The sequence below is a fragment of the Balaenoptera acutorostrata genome, chromosome 21 (assembly GCF_949987535.1).
Source record: "Balaenoptera acutorostrata chromosome 21, mBalAcu1.1, whole genome shotgun sequence".
Lineage (NCBI taxonomy): Eukaryota > Metazoa > Chordata > Mammalia > Artiodactyla > Balaenopteridae > Balaenoptera > Balaenoptera acutorostrata.
In genome coordinates, this window is record NC_080084.1 from 28,131,983 (window position 1) to 28,151,843 (window position 19,861).

Genomic DNA, 19,861 nt, shown 5'->3' on the forward strand with positions numbered 1-19,861 from the left:
ACCTACTGTATAGACAGGGAACTCTACTCAATACTCTGTAATAACCTATATGAAAAAGAATAGATATATGTGTAACTAAATCACTTTGCTGTACACCTGAAACTAACACAACATTGTAAATCAATTATACTCCAATATAAAATAAAAATTAAAAAATTAATTAATTAATAAAGATGAAAGGATGAGGACAAATATGGAGAGGAGGGAAGTAAAGGGAAAGTACATTTTAAAGTTAAAAAATTGATCTAGAACTTAGATTTGTGGTTGAGGTTTGGAACACACAATTCATTGGTTTTGACTGAGGAGACAAGTTGGAAGATAAACACTAAGGAGAAATGTGATTGTGGGCAGGTTTCTTTAGTTCATCTTGTATCCACTCCCTCAGCATTTGGAACTCTGCTATGAAGATAAGCTGCAATTGATTAATGTGAGTGATCAATTATATAAAGAAATATTATGGAGACAGTGCTCTTATTTAAAGATCTTAGAATTTCTGGAAAAGATTGGTTAGTCTCATCCCAAATATTTTTGGTCGCCTGATTCTCTTTTCCTATTCTAATCCCTGCCCATTTTCCTATAAACTTTCATCTTGGTGTTTTCTCTTATTCTAGAAGCTTTCACGTCTTTAATCTCATTTAAACTTCACAACAGCCCAGTTAGAGACGTGGAAAGCTCCGTTTTGCAGATGTATTAAAAACCGGGGCTCTGGGACTGGCCCAAGGTCAGGTAAAACACAGGGATAAGCGGGAACGAAGCCAGTTGGTCTCTGGTTACCGGTGCGGCGGCTTCACGCTAGGCCATGGTAACTTTCCCTCCCCCTGGCAGTCCCACCCTGGAAGGACATTCCCATGAATTTAATCCCAGTCTATCAAAACATGGCCAAAGTCGCTAAATTGTTCCAGTTCGCTGCAGGTCGTGAACAGAATTTCTACTGAACCGATTCTCCTTCCTTATCCCCCGGCTGCTGTGGTCTTTGCGCTCTGGGAGCGGACGCGCGAAGGCGTCCAGACCCCATCGCCCCAGGATTACCGACAGAGAGACGCTGTTCCTGGGCCTGGGGACGCCGTGGTGACCCTTCTTCCCTGCGAAGACACGGCGGCATGTTTCTCTACGGGGAGGAGCGCGCATGGAAAGGTGGAGGCTCGGTTTAGGTAGCAGGAGGGGCAGCCCATCGATACCCTTGCCAACATGTAGGATACACATCTCTCCGCGTCCTCTGTGCCGCGTGAGCATCCCGGGTATGGGGAAGACTTTACCTCGTCCACGAATCCCTCGCACGATGCGCCCGCGTGTCACTCCTCCCGCTCCCGAGCGGGCCGCCGCGCTGTGCCAGGTGTCGGGGTGCGTGTCGGACGCGCGGGCTTACTTTCCAGCGCCGTGAGCACCTGCTCCGCGTGCAGCGGTGAGGCCGCTGCCCCCGGGAGCCACTCGGGCGCCTCCTGTCCCCCGCCGTCCCCGCGTGACCCGTCGCTCCCCGCGCAACAGTTGGCGGGGCGGGCGGTGCGCGCGCTCCCCGGGCCGTGCGCGCGAGGCGCGCCAGGCGGCCGGGCCGCAAGCGCGGGCCGGGGTCGCGGCGCAGAGGCCTGGCGCTCCCCAAGGCGCGGGCCCGGCCCCTTTCCAGATGCTGCCGCGCGCCGGCCGCCCCCCCGTGCGCCGGTGCCTCCCCGGGCGCCCAGTGCGCAGGCGCCGGCCGTGAGGACCGACCGTGCGCTGGGCTCTAGCGGGTTGGAGCGGCGGCAGTGGAGGGGACGCGCGGGCTGGCGAACTGACGGGCGGACGGCCCATGTCGCCCCGCACCTGCTGAACTGGAGCACCCGAGGATGTCTGCGCTGAGGAAGGTGCGAGCCACCGGGACCGGAGCCGCGCGGGGACGGGGCTAGGGGCGCGAGAACCGTCGGGGGTTGCGGGGGAGAAGGCTGCCCGGCGCGACGGACCGCTGGGGCCCCGCGAGGGCGGCTGGGTGAGGGGCGGGGACCCCGGGGCAGCCTGTGCACTGGGTCCCCTCACCCTGAGCTGCAGGGCGTGCGGGAGCGGGCGCAGAGCGGGGCGTCGCGGAGGGGTGACATTCTCCGCTCGGCCCGGCAAGCTGGGGGACCCGCGGGGACCCGGGAGGGAGCGCCGGCCGGCGAGGGGCTGCGCGCCGGGCTCCGGCTGGGCACCGCGAGGGGATGGGGGCGGCAGGCAGCAAATTGCGCCCCCTCCCCCCGCCCGGCGCAGGCGGGGACGCCGACCGCCCCTGGGGACGCGTGGAAGGCGCCGGGAGCCCGGGCTCCCCGCGGGGGACGCGGGGGGCGCGCGGCCGGGCGGCGGGAGGGGTCACTGGCGCCGGGGCGCGGCGCCCGGGGGGCTGGAGGAGCGCGTCGGGAGGGCGGCCTCCGGCTCTCCGAGTGGGAGCGGAGCGCGGGGGCTTTTTCGGGGCGGTTGCTAAGCGAGCCGCTACCCGGCGCAGGATTCTGTAACCAAGCCTCCCCCGGCAGCGGCTGTTGCCGTTCTGGGCTCGCGCGCTAACGGTAGCAGGAGAAATAAGGAGGCTGTCATTATTACAGCCTGGGCGGCGAGGGGCGGGAGCGGCAGGCACGGGGGCAGCCTGGCGGGCCAGCTGGGTGCCCGGCGCCCGGCCCCCGGCTCCCGCGTGCGGCGCCGAGAGACGCGGAGCAGAGTGGACGGGACCCGGCGGGGGCTGGGTGAAGAGTCGGGGGTGGGGTGGGGGCCCGCGGGTTCGCCGGCGGAGAGCGGCGAGAACCAGCTCCGGGGGGCGACCTGCGTCGGAAAGTCGGGAGCCGCTTTTCCGGCGCCCGCGCTTCGCCGGAACGTGGTCCGGCCGCCTGGGTGTCGCTTCCCCGGTGAATGGCGACTCGGCCGGGCTCCGGATTCGGAATTCGGGACTTGCCGGCGCGGCTGGCTCGGATCGATCAAAAATAAAGCGATCGGCATCGAGTCCTTCCTGTGATTAATTCTGCCAGCACGGGCTGTGGGTGGTTTTGGAGCCGGAAATGTAAAGCGCACCTGCTTATTCTGCCATCTGAGGAGGACTTCAGCCTAGGACTTTCCCGAGGGGCCTCAGCGCCGGGGGGTCTTGGGGCTTTGCTCACGGTAACCAGCTCGTGTGTCCTCTTGGACAGTGTGTCTGATTGGAACTCGCGGGCCTGGTAATCTATGACTTAAGGAACTCTTGCTTGCAGATGAGAATCGATTGTATTAGTTATTAGAAACCCCCCTGGCATCTCAGCATGGCCTGAGAGAGCCCACAGCCTCATCCAAAAGGACTCTTTCTCTGTCTCAAAGCCGACACCACAGAGCCGTCTCCCCTCCCCCGACACCTTGGAAGGAGCAACATTTGGATTTGAGGTTAATATGCGTTACAACACCATTTTCATTTTACTTCCTTTATATTCTCCGCAAAAGGTAATAGGTAACCAAGGCAAAAAATGGTGAAATGATGAAAAAAATGGTGATTTTTGGCAGGTCAAGCTGTTTCTCTGGTGTTTAAAAAAAAAATGTCATTAATCAGGATTTTCCAGTAGCCAAATTGTCTAGTGCAGGTGGCTGGGTGACTCACAGATTTAGCTCTGATAGTAATTGTAGAGTGTGTGTACCACTTCCTGTTAGAGGGTGTGACTTTCTCATTGCTTGGAAGGGAACAAATTAGAATATTTTATACCCCACATCTGGAAGCAGGGCCAGCAGGCTGTGGGGAACACTGTCTGCTCAGGCACATCTGGGCTGGGAGAGGTATGGACCCAGTGAATGAAAACAGAAGAAATAGTCCTGTCCTGAAGCACGCAGCCCCTTCCCACCAGCACTTTCGAGTCCCGTCCCAGGTCAGGAGTTCCATCAATGGGGGGGGGGGTTTCTCCTCTGTGATCCCCTGTCAAGGGAGGCCTGCTCTGTGTCTGCGAGCCCCTCCTTCTCCCTCGTGCCCTCCTGTCCTTAATTTCCTCTGTTCTTGGTTAAGAAATCGATAAGCATTGGATGACTTACCCTAGCGATCTATCATGTCATATCTGCAGATTACATTTTAGGTTAAAGAGCAAAATGAATTCTACGTAAATAATCCAAAGTGTTGAAGGAATTTAAGTTTTCTCACCACAAAGATGTTTTCTGAAATACACATTCTATCCTATTCGATTTTCCATGCTGGTAATAATTTATTCCCTTTCCTTCCACTTACAGTATAACTATCCAAAGTGGCTGGAGATAGAAGTAAACATGTACTTATTCACCAATGTGTTTGTGCCTTAGGTTTCTTGTGTTGTAGGCGAATTAATAACAATATATCTTATTTTTATAGAATTTAGATGGCTTTGCATGATTTCTCCTCAGTGACATAAATATGTCCTCCTATAGCAGTCTATTGCTTCTCCTATTTTTGTCTACTTCATTTTTGAAATTGGTGGAAATTTCACATTAAATACTAAAAGTGAAAAAGCACTTTGCACAATTTGTCACATTAGATTTTGGATACCCAGAATCCAACCAATTCTGAAACTAAATTCTAACATTTTAAAGCTTGTTAGAGGATTTGTTATCTGTGTTTTTAACAGAGTGTCTTCCATCGTGTGCCTACATGATGAAATTGAAGAAATGCTGTAATTTCATATTTGAGGAAAAACTTCATGATTTCTCAGTCACTCAAGGAGTTGAGTGATATACACTTTGATCATAGATTTTAAAGGGAAATTAATTAAATGTATTATTTATTGACCCTTGGAATGGATATGCCATGGTCATTCACTGGATACAATAAAAATAACTATGATTCATCATTTTGGCCAGATGGGAGTCATATTTAAAACATTGGCAGCATGTTGGTTATAAAAGAATTATGGGCCACCCAACAGGAAGTTAGCGGGCAAAGCATTCTCTGCAGTTAAAAATCATTCTGATCAACCACAGCTTTACATACAAGTTGTTTTTATCATGTAACCATATTTCCAGCAGATCGCCAGCTTTTAAAGTAGGTGTCGTTGTCTTCTGGGCATGTGTGTCACAAAGACTGAGCACGGTAGCTTCCAGTTTATTCATGGCAGACATTCCCGTTTATGGGGAGCTAAGCGTGTGGGCTTTGGCGTCGACGGGTATGGTTGGGGGGTGCAGATTCCCCCCTAAATCCTGCATCTGCCGTTAGGAGAGCCTTTACCTTTACAGCACCCTTCCCTTCCAGGGCTTAACACCAGTGACAAACAGCAAGTTTGGAGCCGGTGTTAATCTCCTGGGCCAAGGCAGTGGCATCCGCGTGTTATGACCAGTTGTCCCTTTCTCTGCGGGGCCTGTGCCCTGGCCGCACCCGCTGTGAAGAGCCTCGTCAGGCAGCAGCTCCAGGGCCCTTGAGGGCCCTCACCCTCAGCCTGGGAGGGCGCCTCCCGTTTCTGGAGGTTCCGACATTCCCGCAGGGAGCTTCAGTTGCGGTTCCTCTTGAGAGAATGCATCTCCTGGGAAGCGTCCCCGGTTAGTTTCTCCAGACCTTTGCTCTTGCGCCATCGTCTTTCTTGGGGGGTCTCCAAGGAGCTGAACTTACCAGGCTGACTGCAGACGGCTTCTGTGGTCTACGCTGCCTGGCCCTGCAGGATACCTGCACACTGCTCTCTTCGGAGAGCCGGCCTTGCCCACTTCTAGGGTGTGGCTGCTTTGGCGGGCTCCTGGCTGCGTAAGGAGGTCAGGACCCCATCCCCCCTCCGGGAAGAGCACGGCGTTTCCTCTCAGCCAAGAATGGAGAGCTTTAGGAGGTCAATCTAAAAGGATATAGGTCCATCACATGCAGCCTGGGGCGGGGTGGCCTGTCCATCCTGGGAAGCCAGTACCCAGGACAGCAGGGCCGTGGACCGACGCACTTGGTCCTACGACGTCACTGAGGTCCAGAGTCAGGTAGGGCTTGAAACAGTCATTACCGTGGGTTCTGTGCTGACCACCCAATGGGATGTAAAGGTTTTTAGTTTCCCGAAAAATTTCCTCTTTAAAGCTCTCATTGCGGGGTGACATTTATCCATCATCCGGTGACACTTTTGTCTGGTATGCCTTTTTGTGTGTATCCACAGGAAAAAAAAAAGTAATTTTTGTTAAAAAGGAATAAGTACTTGCAACCAGCCCATGCATAAAATTATAGCAAAATTTGTTAAAAAGTAACTTTGTGAATCTAAGTGGTCATTATCTTTAAAACATGTGTCATACTCTGCACAAAAGAAAAAAAATATTGACATGATCTCCTAGCACCCATGGAGTACACATTTTAAGCCAGGCAACATAAAATTATCCTCTTGTGCCTCATGGACATTTGTCCTACTAGTTTTGTACGATGCCAACCAGCAGCTTTTTATACCGGCCACGTAGGTAGTGATTAGGAGTGAGGGTGAGGGTTCTGGGGTCAGACAGCCTGGGTGGCTGCGTGGCACTGGCAGTTTATTTGCCCTCATTATGTTTTTGTCCTTCATCACTAAATGAGGGACAGATCCAATATTAACATGGTAGTGTTGTCAGGAGGATTAAATGAATTGATGAGAGTAAGGCAGTTAGAACAGCATACATAGTAAATGCCCAACATGTGTCCACTATTTTGATCATGAAGAAATGAAATTGGGGCCCAGTTTGGGCCATCCTGCATTGGACGTAATCAAGCCACTCTCCAAATTCCCATAAAACTTAGGTATTTACTATTTGCAGTCTTCTTTTACTTTCTTATATATCTGTTTTGCGACCTCTTTCCAAAAAGTTTTTTGACTCACTGACAAAAGGACAAGGTCCAAGAAACGAAATATAATAGAAATAGGCAATCAGAGCAAACAAATATGGTAACCACAAGGGTTAACATAGTCCTCTGGGCATCAATTTTGAGTCGGAGTTTCCCGGAAGCCAACTCAACAAAACCGGAAGACACAGGCCCTCGCTTGGTTCCCTTGTGGGGTACATTGCATACTCGCTTTTCAGTGAAGAAAAGGTTTTCCCGAGTGCTGAATCGTGAAAGATGCTCTCGTGGTTGACTTTGTATAGAGGGGCTGGGTTAGATCATATACATCAGTTATACAAACACAGAAGTGTTTTTCATGATTACAGTAGACTTTGAAGGAAAGCAAAACATACACAGGCAACCTGTAAGAGGTGCAGTGACCTTTTCCTCGTATTTCTGCGTTCCCTCCCTGACCAGATGGGAAACTGTGGATTCGGGAGACGGACTCTGAGCTCTGGACCTCCCCCTGGTCTACTTCAGCTTAGCATTTATATGTGGGTTCGAGTTGTGTGTCTCGGGGAAAACTCAGATCTCTCAGGTCACATGTATCTTATTTCCCACTGTGCTTTCATGTAAATCAAGTGTCTCAGCCTAAGACAAGGCCCCTGGAGTCCCTGCTTCCTTGCCCTCCACCCCGCCTGGCAGGGAGCAGAGCTCCAGCCCCTGGGGGCGCAGGAGCTATTTCAGCAGCTCCTCCTGATGCCATCGGAAGCCCCAATGCCTTCCCTGTGCGCTTGCGATGGGGGTGGCCCTCACGCGCCCCAAGGGGAACCCCCGGCTTGTCTTGCCCTTCAGGAGGACAGCCTGCCCTTCTCAGCCCTGGGCCTGCCTGTGTGCTGCTGTGAATGGACAGGTGCGTGAAGGGCACGCTGCTCCCCGTGGTGTTTACCAGACTCACCACTGCCCTTGCTTGGTGGGGAAGACTCTCCCTCACCAGCACTGGTTTTTCTTTTCTACATTTTCCTCGTATTTATCCTCTCAGACCTCGAACTGCATGTTCCCAGACCCTGGATGCCACTGCTCAGCCACTGGGGTCCCTGGGCCTCAGGGACGTTCCTGGGGAGACCCTGTTCCTGCTCCTGCCAGGAGAAACAGGGAATGGATGGATTTGGCAACCTCACAATTCCCACCGTAGCATTTTAGATCATATCACTCAATAAACGTTCGAATGAATAAGTAGATCCATAAGCAGCTGACCCTTCGCACCCTCGAGGAAGGTTCCTCAGTTACGGGCGGGCTGTACCTCTTGCTTCTCCAAGTTGCATGAGTCTCACCAAGACAGGACACCTCACAAGCACGTCAATGGATTTGCTTGTTTTATGAAACTTCTGGCTCTTTAAAAATAATTTCCATTTTCTGCCATTCTTTGTAATATTTTGACAGTTTCTAAATAAATTTCTGAATATCTGTTTTCTGATTCTATTAAAAACTTAATAATGAATCCATATTATAGATAATTTAGACGTTTTCATAAACAGTCGAATGTTGTACCGTCAAGCTTCCACTGTGACCGTTGTATAACATTCCTGCATCTACAACATAATCGTCTAGATTATTACTATGGTTAGGTTCAAAGTTTTATTTTTGTTGTGAGAGATGGGTTATGCAGCTCTTTAAAGCAACCAAACAGTAATTCTTAGTCTTCAATTCATCCACTTGCTTGTTTCTCCAATGGTATTTTATTAAAAGTCACAGCAGGCACTCCGTTTAAAAAAAAAAAAAAAAATCTTCTTTTGCATATAACTAGTCCCAGCAATTTCACTTCTGGGAACGTATCCTAAGGGAATAATCATGAATTTACAGGAAATCAGCTAAACAGATGTTCACTCCAGTTTTGTTCCATAGTAAAATACTGGAAAGTAGCAATAACCGGAGATTGGATAAATTCATTATGATATAGCGTCGTAAAAAAATACACAGCCATTAAAAAGATGAAGATTCAATGTTTAATACTACAGAGGGGTGTCCGTATCCCGTTAGGTGAAGGAAGCAGGTTACCAAAGAGCACGCACAGCACCCTTGTCTCTTCCCTGAAGCTGCTGTGTGGGGGGGTGGGGGGGGGACACAGCAGGGAGTCTGGAAGGACCCAGCAGCCGGGGTTGGGGGGGCGCGGGGAGGGGGGTGTCACCCAGTGGCATCAGCACCTTGCTTGGGATCCAGGCCTCGTCCCAGAGCAGTCTGCGCCGCCCAGCACCACCCGCCGCCTGCCGCCCGCGTGACTGAGTCCCCTCTTGAGGCCCAGCCTTGCTGCTCCCTCCGTGCCGTTCCCTGAGCGGCTGGCCTGGGAGGCTTGGTGCTGGGCCCTTCGCACGGCCCGTGCCTGCGCTCGCCGTATGTCGAGGGCGCGTCCCTCTGTGGGGTCCGATAGCTGCTGTATCAAAGACCCTCTGAAGCACTTGTGGGGTAACGTGGCACAAGTTGACTTCCAGGTCACGTCAAGTCAGGACAGGTTTTCTTGGTCCCCCAAATGGTCATCCTGTAACCAGGCTCTTTCTGTCTGGTGGCTCTGCCGCCATCATCCTCATCCAACCAGGAGAGGGAAGAGCTGGGGGACCACGCGGGCGTGGCCTGGGAGCACACGCACCACTTCTGCTCCTGTTCCCTTGGCCTCTGTCGTGTGCTACACGCACCTCAAGGGAGGTGGGAAAGAAGAGCAAAGGGTTTGCGATCAGCTGACTGTTTTGCAGAGCCTCCCTTGTTTCATTTATGGAGTGAAGAGACCTTCCCTAGAATGTCCCCAGAAGTCTTTACCTCCTATCCTGTCATGCCTGACTGGTTACCGCGAGAAGGATGGGATCATTATTTGGGTTTAGGTTCATCTTCAGCTGCCCCTCAGGCTGTGCCTGGTGCCCCTGAGGCCACGCAGATGAGGGTGACCCCTGGGGAAAAGCTGATTTCCCTTAGAAATCAGGAGGGGGATGGCTGTCTGGATATCTACCAGTAGTGTCTATTACACGGCTCTTGTGAATTTATAAATTGCCTGGGGCACAGCATAACACTTCTGTAATCTAATAATGTCTTAAAGGAATCTTTATGCATCCGTGCAGTAAAGGATGGCAGAGCTGTTGTAAAGCGAATAGGACAGAGAAAGACCTTCGGATGACCCACTAGACCCGCCGTAACTAGTCCACCTTCGATCAGTTGTCCATACGGCCATCGTCTGATGGAATTCACGTGTCAGGGTTCTCAAGTCCCAGAAACAAAGTCCCGCTAACTTTAGCACGACGGACCCCACTGGCAGGACCTGGACCAGCTCTCGGCCGAGGGGAGGCTGAAGAAGCTTCAGGAAGGTAGGAGCCCCGTGGCAGGGGTGCGGAAGCCTCCCCTGGGCATCGTTGCCTTGCTCTGAGAGGTGGAGCACCCGGGGCTGCCCCGTTTCAGCCTGAGGCGTGCGGGGCACCTGGGTTGGGGGTGGCAGTGGGCAGGCAGACATATGCAGTCTTATCCCGTGACCCAGAGGGGAAACCCTTGCCTGGCCTTTCCCCAGTAGAGCACTGGAGTCCAAACTGGGAGGAAGGTGAGAGATATAGCAGCTTGTGTCATGCTACAACATGCTTATGTTTTTAAAAGAGTCACCCACATAGGGACATTGGGTAAAATCAAGGTCCACGGTGTCAGACGTCTAGCAGTGTCCCCAGAGACGACTCAGATTATTAATTGTGGGCAATGTGCACAGCTCATTCTTTGGCTCTGCCTCTGAGCTGCCGTTCCATCCTTTACAGGTTTTCTCTGCTCTAGGGTTAGTATATGCTTTGGAAAGCATTCAGTGTTTTTCCGGGAAACAAAAATAGGCAAAACCCGGAGGTCAGTGCTTTACTGTCAGACTTGGTAACGCATTTCCTTGGCTACCAGATCTTCTCTTTGTTATATTTATTCCACTTTTGGAGACTCTTCTCTCCTGTGATATATTTTGTTCTGTCATAGCTGTGGTGAATTGGGGGCTGGTTGGGCTGCTTTCGTACATTTTTCTTTTCTTGTTTTTCTGGTCATCTAATCTGCTAAATATCTAGAAATTATAGAGAAGCACAAATTAATGACTTGGAGGTCACCAATAATTCCGTGACCTAGAAATAATTACAGTTGTGTCTTCTTATTCTTTAAACCCAAAGTGGGAACTGTCCTGGGTTGTTTTTGTTTGTTTGTTTGTTTGTTTGTTTTTTCACTTTATATTCTTTTCTGAGAACTTGCCCAAATTTTCAAAATATTCTTTGACAGTTTGATTTTAATTGAAGTATAATATTCCAGTATGCAGTGTTATTCAGCCATTCCCCTATTGCTCAATGTTTAAGTTGCTTGCAAAAATTTTTGGCCATTAATCTGTGATTAATATCTTTTTTGATGTTTTCTGAAAGTGTAATTTTTCTCTAGTAAATTCCTAGAAACGGAATTACTGGGTTAATGGATGTATCTAGTGTATTAGGGCTGCTGTACCAAATTACCACAAACTCAGGGGCTTAAAACTACAGGAAACAAGAGAAGCCCGAAATCAAGGCATTCCAGAGCTGCGTTCCCTCCAGAGGGCCCAGGAAAAGATCCTTCCTGCCTCTTCCAGCTTCTGGTGCCTGACCCGGCTCCCTTGGCTTGTGGTCACATCACTCCCATCTCTGCCCTGTCTTCACGGGCCATCTCCTCTGCGTCTGTGTCTCCCGTTCTGTCCACCTCGAATCTCTCTCCTAAGGATACTAGTCATTGGACCCAGGGCCCACTCAGATAATCCAGGATTTTCTCCTCACGCCAAGGTTCTTAATTTCATCACAACTGAAAAAGCCCTCTTTTCCAAATAAGGTCATGCTTGTAGATTCCAGGGATTTCCATGGTGACACCCACATACAGTGGGTACGAACATTCCATGAACCTTGAACCTGCTGGTGACCAGAGCCTCCCGCCAGTGTTGAATACGAGGCTCATTTTGCTGCCACCTCGCCAAGTGCAGGGAAAAGGGCAGCCGACTGTGCCACAGGTAGGGCTTTGTAAGGGCACAAAGGAAACCAAGCAAAGAGCAGCAAAGGAAAGGGTCTGTAGATTCGCCCAGAGCTCGTGGGAGCTTCTCTTTGCCCACCCAAGTAAGGCTGCATGGTGAGCCTGGAGCGCGGTCCTTCTCATCCTGAAAAACAGGCTAATCCCTTTATATGCAAAGGTTTTTCAAGTGTGCATAAAAGTGGATGGGGAAAAAAAACAAGAAATTGGTGAAGGGGTCCATAAGCATTTGAGAATGAGAACCACTAGTGAATGGTAACAAGATGGCAAATTAAAACATCACTTTTTAAAAAACTTATCAAATGGGTTATTATTTTAAAAATACCACACATTTTCAGTGTTGGATTTTCAAGGCCTCTGTTGGTTCGCATCCTTCAATCTTCCCAACTGCGCCTGCGGTGGCATTTTGTTGCTGGGCGCCTGGTCCCTCCTGGGCTTGCTGACCAGAGAACCTTGTGTTCCAACTTTATAATAAATGTAGATTTCCTGTTTCAAAGGTTTAATGGGATAGCATTTTTAAAAAGAATTGAAGCTGGCTAAATTTAGTGTCTGAAAAATGTCCAGATCGAAAATAGCTCTATTCCAAAATATCTGTCTCCAGGCCTGTGCTGTTTGGGGCTTTGGGAAGGTGAAAGTTTCTGCTTCCTGTCCCATCAGCAAACAGGTGTCACCAGCCATGCGCTCTCATGACAGCCTGTGACTGAGAAGGTCCTCGTTCCTCGTGCGCTGGCCGGCCTCTTCCACTGGGGCATGATTGCCCGAGGTGGTGCGTTGCTTCTGACACGGCCCTGATGATCCATGAGGAGGGTCACTTTCCTCTCCTCCTCTCTTCTTCCTACTGGTCCTTATTCTTGGCTCTTCTGAAGACTTTAAATGAGATGAATCATAATGTTAAAAAACATAAGGCTTTTTCTGGGATTCCTTTCCCTTTCTTCATTCTTACAGTAAGTGTTAAACTTCTGCTTCATCTTAGTTTTTCAAGCTTAATATTATTATTTTTTTCTTAAGAAGTAGCATTCTCTTAGCCCAGGATAGGGTCATCCCTTGATTTTTGTGGCATGGAGCTCGGGTGAACCCAGTGTTTGCTCCTAAACCCTACCTTGAAAGAACACACAGAGTACAGAGAAGAGAGTCTTTTGACTTATTTGGGTCACGTATTATCATCTCTCCCTTGCAAACATGAGAACAGAGGCCTGAAAAGTTGGGAAGCCTTTGCAGTGAGGGGCACAGGTGTGAGGTTTAGGCCGTGAGGAGCCGCGTAGCCTCAGACCTTGTCATTCTTGGGGAAGCGAGGACAGTGGCTACTCTGGCGGGATCCCTGCTTCGCCTCCAGAACCTGAACTTTACACATGCACCTTCGGAGGAAGAGAGACATCGGGCAAGTTTGTAATCCTGTCATTTTTCTTTAGTGTTACTTCTGGGCTAAGGTAGCCACGATTTGTTTTATAATTCAGCTTTGTCTGTCAAGAATCGGGGGCATTTGATGCCTAGGAAGAATGAAGGCTGCTTAATCCTAAGTAGGCCTGGACAACATCTCCTTCTAGGACAGAAGAGTCTAGAGTTTCTGTTAAGATACCAGGTGTCGCTAAAGGTGTTTGGAAATCACGGACAGATTCTCAGGGAGTCAGAAGTCCCCGGGGAGGCCGCTGGGGGAGGTGGGAGGTGCCCGGGCAGTAAATGAACCCAGAAAGAGAGTGAAGAGAGAGGACGTAACCGGAGGGCGAGCCGTTCACCAGCTCAGAAGCTTCTCTGAGTTCTTTATTCCTCCGCTCCAATGTTGTAGGTGTAAAGAGTTTACCAGCGCACCAGGTGGAGCTTTATCTGATTCTTAAACAGGCTTGTGTGTCCTCTCATGATCCAAGATAATAAAACGAGATAAATAATCATTATTTTGCTTGACGTCTTTAAAAAAATTTTGTGTAGAGAACGCAGGGTGTGTTTTAGGGTCTACCGCAAGTGAGGGGTGACGGCCGGTCTGTGTAACTGTGAGGCGGTGGGCGTTCGAGACCCCGAGATTCACAGAAGCAGCACCACGCGTCCTCCACGTGCTGTTTGAAGGATGCGGGCCCTGCCTGCTCAGCCACGTCCTCCCCGTTGGGGAGGCTCCGCTCCTGAGTGGGAGGGGGGAGCTGGCTTCCGTTACTCCTGCGGGAGGAGTGGTGCTGGGGGGGCGTGAGGGGTGGTCCTGTGGGGACACGAGGGGTGGTCCTGGGGGGGCGTGAGGGGTGGTCCTGCGGGGACGCGAGGGGTGGTCCTGGGGGTCACGAGGGGCGTCCCTCAGTGTTTCTGAGCCAGCACCGCAGCCGCTGGGGGAGACGCCCCCATGTTTCCAGCCCCTCTGCGCTCACGGCAACCTGCGGGGCGTCTGCGATCGCATCATCGCGTCGTATCCAGTTGCAGCTCATCTTCCCGATTCCACTGAGCGGCGACTTTGCGCCGACAGGCCTCGCTGGACCTTGAAGGAAGGGACGGAGCCCTGGTTGAAAAGTCAGGGACCCGCACGGTCAGTAGGGTGGTGACCCGAGAGCTACGAAAACCCGGGGGGGGCGCGGCTTCCCCGCATCCCATCCGTCCTGAGCGCCCACGCCTTTTGGGGCAGGGAGTGAAACTGGTTAGAAAGGGTGCAATTAGCCTCCTCCATCCCCTCGGAGGAATCATTCGTGCTTAGAGCAGAGGGGATTGAAGGGGTGTGCACCGTCCCCTCCAGGATACATGTTTTTAATCGTCTGGTAAGTCACCCCAGCAATTCGTAATCATCTGGGTAACTTGCTGATCATATATCCTTTGGAAAATAACTTTAGGGTGCATATCTGGTGGATACAAAAGAGGACATTAATTTAGTGTTTATTACTGATGAATAATTCATTCATTCGATGTGTTTTCTTGTAAACTCCCAAGGTGCCAAAACTGTGCTCACCATTATGTATATTTTAGTAAATAAACGAGAAGGATGATGCTGGATAAGAGTCTGTGGAGGGAGATAAATATTAAATAAATATACAGCAATCATATACTAAAAGTGTTTTCATGCTCACGATTCTGATTCAGCTTTGAGGACAGCTGTGCCCAGATACTGGTCCTCTGACCCGTGGCCAGCAGCCTGGAGCCTGGGGGCAGAAGTGGCATTTCTGGTTCTGGGAAGAATAAACAGGAATCAGGAGCAGAGTTGGGAGTCTTCCAGGCCCGAGGAAAGGGGTGTAGGGGGCGTCAAGGATTAACCAAGGCTTCTGGCCTGAGCCAGCGGAGGTGCAGTTCCAGCCTCTGAGGTTGGAGACCATTAACCTCCTGCTTGGGAGAGGTCTCTGATCTGTTTTCAGTTAGAACGGATGCAGTTTCATGTATTTAAGAGAATTTTAAGACAATACAAAGATGCATGAACTTTAACTTGCCAAACCAGACCTTGCTGTTTAGCCGTGCAGGTTGGAATTTACTTTTTCCCTTCTCCCTGAATCCATAGTCACATCCAGCCCACCCAGACATCTTGGATCATGGAGAACGGAAAACTTGCTGCACCAAGAACTGCTCCAGTTGACATGTCCTCTGGTGAAGCCTCACATTTCACAGATGGGGAAACTGAGGACGGGCCCAGAATTCCTTGTTCCTGTCCCCTGGGCGCTGTGCCTGGCTGCACCCTCGCCACACTGCACTTGAATTAGGAGAACGTTCTTACAGAACTCCCCCCCCCCACCCGCCTCCAGTCTCTCTCAGCTTGAAACCATCCTACACACAGCTGCTGGGATAATCTTTCTAAAGCCATTTTTATCATGTCACTTCTTTGCATGCTGTTTTCTGTTGCCTTTTGTCAAATCCAGATTTCTCCTTTCTGGCTCTCAAGGCTTTCTGCAAAATGTCCCCTTTCTGAGGATCTCCATTGTGAGCCTTTATGGAACGTTTGCCCCAAAGTGCTGCTCAAATTCCCTGTTGTTGTCTTACTGTCGCCTGCCACCGGTCCTTTGCACATGCCATACCACCCACCTGGAGAATTTGTTATCAGCCTGTTTCTTGTGTTATTTTTCTTTCTTGGCCTGTGTCCGTTCTTCTTTCTAGTCTAACTCTGAAACCCCTTTCTTCTTGGAACTGACGCCTATAAATGCTTCCTTCCCTCAACTCTGACCATTCCTTTACTTTTTGGTTTCCTTTAGTAGTTAGTTCTTCATCTCATAACATTCAGAAGGCATCTTATATAAGATACCTGAATCCAGCAAAGCAGTTATCACCTAATGATTGGCTGGATTTACAAAAATATACTAGGAAGCACCCCACTAGGAGCTTTCTTTAAAAAAATAGTTTCCGTTATGTATTGGCAATGGTGCAGTTACATGAGGTTTACTTCACACTGGGTCTTAGGCATGTTGTTCTGAAAGTTGTCTCACCGTGTTTTACTGGCTGATGGGATATTCTGGCAGATTCCTAAGATTCCTAAGAATGATGCCCATGACTAACTTGGACCCACTTCCTTCAGCACCCCTGCTGCTCGACGCTGACTCACCAGGTGGAGTGGCCCCCCGGCCGGGGGCGTTTACAGTCATGCACTGCTGCATCTCAGATCCGATGTCTTTGAGTTAAGACTGTGTGTCTTTGATTTCCCCGTTTTGGATTCATGTTTTTCACAGAATCTAGATGGTGCTGAGGCTGGTGGGAAGCTGTGCGCAGCTCCCCGGGGCTCTGCGTCGAGTTCACTGTGTGGTCCGAGGCTGGATCTGTTCTCTGTGCTTTAGGCCAGCAGGACCAGCGCGCCAGGCTTCCTCGAGGCTGCGCCCTACAGCTCTGCTGTTGTCACCATGGAGCGGTGACCACCTGGAGCGGTGGCGGGGAGTGAGGACCAGAGCTGGCTGAGTGCACTTGAGCGTGACATTAGCCTCTCTGGGCTTCAGTAACTTATCAGTGAAGTGGGAATGAAGATAATTTCTCACCTCACATGGGGCTGTGAAGATCAAAGTGACATTGAGGTTACTGAGGCCTGGAGGGTAGCAGGCCAGGGTGGCAGGGGGCCAGGACCGACACACGGGCCCTTCCTTCGGCCAGGCTCCCCACCGACGGCTGCCCCGCTCCTCGGCACCTGGCTTCTTTTAAATCTAACATTCTCTATGACTTTTTTTGATTAGAACATCTTTTATTTTTATTGATAAAAAAAAGCTATCTGTGAGTATTTATGTTAAATTAGAAGTAACAAAACAGCGTGTCCTCTGACGCATCTGAAGTTCACAGGTTTAACTCGGAACTTTCGAAAAACATGCTTGCAGGATTCTCTCAAGGTTCTGATCTTGATGGCTTTGCGGGGTGTGTGATGCTGGGTGTGGGATGAGCCTGACTTCCTCGCGCCCATCAGGGAGACAGCGAGTGGAGAGGGTGGCGGGGCTGGCTTCGCGTTCCTGGCCGACCTCAGGGCGGGTCTGGCTCCTGCAGGGCTGTGCGGGTTCTGCTCTTTCCCGGGTGCATCCTCAGCCACATCTCAGCACAGGCCTGCCGCCCTCGGCTGGCGCGTCCACGTGCTTCCACCGGCCGGCTCTCGGCTCGGGGGTGTGGCGTGGGGGGGGCGGAGGGGTTGGAGGCTCTGTACTGAAGACGGCTGGGTGCCTTCCAAGCGCTGAAATCAATCACCTCTTCTGCACGATGGTTACGTTCACTCGCGCTTTCCACGTAGAGCTTATTTACTGGCACGTGTCTGCTGACGGCTGATATACGTACTAGCCCCTCACTCCTTGTAGCGTTGCCCTTTCCCCTAATCAGCCGAGATTCTGTGAGCACAGCCTCACCTGGCTCTGGTTTCACACTCTCTCAGTGGGTGGAACTGGAGTAGATAATTCTGGTTATTCAGTTTAAACATCAATTTCTCTTTCTCTGTAGTTCTTTAGGTTTAATTATTCATCAAGACTCTATCCAGGTTACTTATACTGTGATCATTATTTTCAGACCTCAGTGTAGAGACAGTGTGGGTTCTTGGTCCTCTCCTGAGCCAGTGGGGCAGGTGCCGTGGGGACTGAGTCCGCGGTGCCGCCGAAACGGTGGTTCTGCTCTTGACCAAGCCCTTAGCTAGACCAGCAGGTAAAAGAGGGGAGACTCAAGTAGGTAAAAGCAGAAATGAAAGGGGAGACGGTATGACAGATGCCTAGACATAAGAGGACCGTTAGGGATTTTTTAAAACAATTCTATGCCAAAAAATTGGATGACCTAGAACAAATGGATAAATTCTTAGAAACATACAATCTATCAGGACTGAATCAAGAAGAAATAGCCTGATGAGACCATTAACAATAAGGAGATTGAATTAAGAATCAAAAACCTACCAGCAAAGGAAAGCCCAGGAGCAGATCGCTTCATGGCTGAATTCTTCCATATATTCAAAGAAAAACTAAACCAGGTCTTCTTAAAACCTTCCAAAAAATGCAGGTAGTGGGAACACTTCCAAACTCATCTTCTGAGGCCAGCAGCATCACCCTGATACCACAACCGGACAGGACCCCACAAGAAAAGCAAAGCACAGGCCGTTTCTCTGTCATCAATCTTCTCTAAAGATGAGGGACCCAGAGGTCGGAGCTATGAGTGCCCGAGGCTTCGAAGCTGGTTCAGGGTGAATGGGTGGCTCTGGCCCGAGGCTGGTGGATGCTGGGAGAGGAGAGAAGGCAGGATGATCTAACCAGGTGTTGCCTGTATTGGAAACCTTCTTAGTATTTCCTTCAAATAAAAACTCAGGGCTATGGTTTTCCTTTCTGTATAAGCTTTGAAACAATAGTGAAGAATTTCCTTTAGGAGGAAAAGCTCAACTCTGTCTCCTTATTCTTGCTTCTCAGGTCTGTTATATAATAAAAATTTAAAAACTATTTAATTTTAATATATATCTTTCCATATGTCTTAAAGTAACACTTGCATATACTTAAAGTATGGGCAAGTAGTACAGAAGGATTATCATCAAAAGCAGTAGGGTCTTACCTACCTCTTCCAGCCCAAGCCCCAGGAGAATCAGTTGTAACTAGATGTTTTTTGTTTTTAAGTACTTTATTTTTTAAGAGCAGTTTTTGGTTCCCAGAAACATCGAGAGGAAGGCGCAGAGATTTCCTGTCTACCACTTGCCCCGCCATGCACAGTCCCCGCCATCATTAACATCCCCACCGGCTGTGCATTTGTTACAACTGATGAACCTGCACTGACACCTCACCATCACCCAGAGTCCATGGTTCACTCTTGGGGTTGGACATTCTGTGGATTTGGACAAATGTGTAATGACATGTATCCATCATTATAGTATCAGACAGAAATTTCACCATGTAACTCACTTTTTACTGTTTCTGTGTTTTCGTGTCTTCACAGATGATTTCCATGTCTCCTAGTTAATCTACTGTAGATGTTATTAGCTGTTTACCACGTCTTCCCCTTCTCTCCCTATAAAGTTACTCCTTTTAGTTTCTTCTCTTTGCTGACTCCTTAGCTTTAATGGATAATCCCCACCTTCTTTCTTATTCTAGCAGCTCTGGTGGTGTCACTTGACACCCATTCTGTGATGTGGAGACATTAGCAACTCTCAATTTACTTACTTTCTCATTTCACTTCACCAGCCAGCATTTGTCAAGGTTGAGTCCATTTAAGTTCTGTTTAGAAATTGTAGTTAATTTTTTTGCTTTTTGTATAGGCTGAAGACACAAAATAGACGTATGTGTTTGCATTGTCCTCTGACCGCTGATATTTTCCACGACTCTGCCGACTGGTGCACGTTGATTGTTTTCTTTTTGAGAAAGAAACAGCTTCTTGCTCCTGGAGTTTCTAATGACGTTTTCTTTTCTTGCATTTTCTTTCTTCATTGTCTTTTAAAGTTGCTCCAAATGCTCAAGGGATAATGTACGTTCCTAAGATATAACCACCCTTTTTGATCCCCCCATCAAGTGACTGACCTGCAGGAGGTTTTCTTCCTGAACCATTGTTCTGATTTTCAGAACAAACTGCTTTCTGGGCATGAAGTGCAGCCTCTCCCTTTTAACTCTCATTTCTCGGTTGCTTTGACCTAGAGTTCCTTAAATTTCTTGTCTTTCTGCCTCAATTTTTACCCTCCTTTTGTTGATACACATCTTCAAATAATTTCCTGAGAAAATAAGAGTAGAAGATAAGTTTTCTGAACTTGCCCATCTGAAATGCTGCCCTCATGTATGTGAAAGTTTGGCTGGGTATAGA

At 49.7% G+C, this 19,861-nt stretch overlaps 1 long non-coding RNA gene across 2 annotated transcripts in view; it reads left to right on the forward strand.

Moving 5' to 3' along the window:
* The first annotated feature begins 1,710 nt into the window (after nt 1-1,710).
* Nucleotides 1,711-19,861, forward strand: part of LOC130706128 (uncharacterized) — a 233,952-nt gene continuing 215,801 nt past the window's right edge. For both annotated transcript variants that reach the window (XR_009006536.1, XR_009006537.1), the window contains exon 1: nt 1,711-1,838. This is a non-coding gene — a long non-coding RNA (uncharacterized LOC130706128). The remainder of the gene's footprint in view (nt 1,839-19,861) is intronic.